We start from the raw sequence: 2,428 nt of genomic DNA, 5'->3' as shown, positions 1-2,428 counted from the left end.
TTCTACTGAATAAAATTGGAGCAATTAAACTAGAAACTTGCATCCAACTGCCTATCTATCCACCTGCTAGTACTGGTGACCCTGGAGTCAGCTTTTTCCCTGTTGTGGTGACTAAGTCCTCAGTGTCCATCTATGGCAGGAAGGGCTGCTCACCTACTCAAGTGCTTTGTCCTAACAGGTGCACCTGCCGCTGTGTCCTTCCATCACCAACATTTTGTCTTTAATTTATGGCAACAACCAAGTGATGAAGCCAAACCTCAGAAAAACTCATTTCTTTTCATTGGCTCATCCTAAGGTCCAAATCACAGCTGGAACCTCGAGGTCGTATCTTCAGAACTTAGTTTTTCTCTTCCTGCCTTTCTGCAGCTCGTCATTTCTTGATTGTGGGAGTTGTCATGTCCAGATGTTTGAGAGTCACCTGACTGATCTTCCTGCTCCACCCTCCCCCAACACCCTTGTCTTCTATGCTAATCACAGAGTCACCTTTTAAAGCAAGAAATCGGATTTTTTTTGAAGCATCAAATCAGCACATCTTTTATTACATTAATAAAATGACACAAGAAACAATCCAGGGTCTTTACTTAAATAGCTGGGCAACTTTAGGTCTTACTCATCAGCCTGCTGAACTGTTCCTTTTTCAGAGACATAGATATCATCCCCAAATTTCCTTATTTTTAACTGTGATTGTCTGCTGAATCAAGGCAGTCCTTCAAGGACTAACTTAGACACTAAACAAGCAACACCTGACCGCATCCGAACCTTTCCAATGTACTTTTCACCCAGGAAGTTGTGGATTTCCACCTGAGACCCGTTGTCCTCAATCACCACGTTGATGGGGAAGTGAGCATACACTGATCTCGCCTTGAACCGGAAGCTGTCACTCCCTTGATCATGTTCTGGACATGACCACAAACAGTGGCCAGCTCCTTGTGACTTCCCTACCGTTTGTCACAACAAGTCTCTTCTTCCTCTTTCCCAGGAGGCTGAGTTTCACAGTAACATGATTGAAGTCGCTTTGCAGGGTTCCTCTGGGCCTCTTCACAATCACTGTGCGCCCCTTCAGAATGATGTCAACATTTTCTGGAATGTCAACAGTCTGATTGCTGGTGAATGGTTTCATTCTCACATAGGTGCTGCGAAGAGCAAGGAATCATATTTTGAACATAACAAATCAGTCTCTCCTACCTGAAACTTCTCAGATTCTCCTTATACCTCCCATGAGTCTCAGCTCTTCCCCAGTGCCCACCCTCCATCTTCCTCTCCCATCGTTCACTGCTTTCCTCACCTGATCCAGTCTCAGGGGGCATGCATGTCCCTTGACACAGTTCTGACTTCTACCCCCAGCTGTGGCACCTGCTGTATTGTTCACCTCAATGCTTTTGCCCAATTGTCACATGGCCACTCCTCGTCATTCAGTCCCCAAACATCTCACTGCTACCCTAGCCGACCACTTGTGATCTTTTCTCTCATTTTCTTCTTAACACTCACTGCTATTTGAAATTCTCACACTTATTTTTTATATTAAACGTATATATTTTTATTATTTTATGATACAGTTCCATAGTCTCTGGGATTTCCCTCCTCCCCTCTTTTCCTCCCAAAATCCGAATCCCGCTACTGATTTCTTCTATATTATTATAACAGTATAGTCCTTCAAAATCAGTCATCAGTCCATCAGTCTGCTATTTAAATGTATCCTGAAATTGTAGGTATGCACAGTGGCAGAGAGCCCAGCTTCCTATTGTCAAGGTACATTCAACAGTTTCATCGGGAGTCCATCTTTCATTTGGAAGTAGAGATGCATACTGCACTGTATCCTCACATCTGTATCTGACAGTCTCTATTACATAGTTACTATAGATCCCCTCAAATGAAAGGCCATAAAACAAACTAACAGCAGGAAGAGAAAGTAGAAAATTAGCAACAACATAAAATTATCTCACATTTATTTTTCACTCTTGGTTTTCTCCTTCACTTGAAGGAAACCCCTACAGGGAAGCCACCCCATTTTTTTAACCATTGCATCTGCATTAAGCTCATGATAGGTACCAATAAGGTACTATTAAAATAGGTGCTATTTTAATAAACTGGCTCCAAAGTCATGCTCTTCCCACTACATGGCACTCTTCAAACAGAGAAACCGCTGACGAACATTTCCAAAGCAGAGGTCAGAAGAGAGGTCCCTGGAGAGTGAAACATCTTCCTGCTGGGTTCCTCTGTTCATAGTTAGTTAATGTGTTCACCACAAGCCAAGGCCAAAGCAATTTATATTTTTAAAAAATGAATACAACTTGTTTATCCCTAAGGTTACAGAGCTTAGAACAATTTTGTTTCTCTGTGGGCCACATGTAACATGTTTGGCTACTAATGTAGGTTGCAGAGTGTTTTTGAGAGTAAGTTACTACCCTGGCATTAGTACTTCTGTTCC

General features: G+C 42.4%; 1 pseudogene; it reads right to left on the bottom strand.

The window, feature by feature from the left end:
• Positions 1–571: 571 nt before the first annotated feature.
• Positions 572–1,120, bottom strand: LOC101526775 (large ribosomal subunit protein uL6-like; annotated as a pseudogene).
• Between the last annotated feature and the right edge of the window lie 1,308 nt (positions 1,121–2,428).

Source organism: Ochotona princeps, chromosome 2, assembly GCF_030435755.1.
Source record: "Ochotona princeps isolate mOchPri1 chromosome 2, mOchPri1.hap1, whole genome shotgun sequence".
NCBI classification, from domain to species: domain Eukaryota; kingdom Metazoa; phylum Chordata; class Mammalia; order Lagomorpha; family Ochotonidae; genus Ochotona; species Ochotona princeps.
Note: the sequence above shows the minus strand (reverse complement) of the source record. Positions and strands in the feature narration are given on the sequence as shown.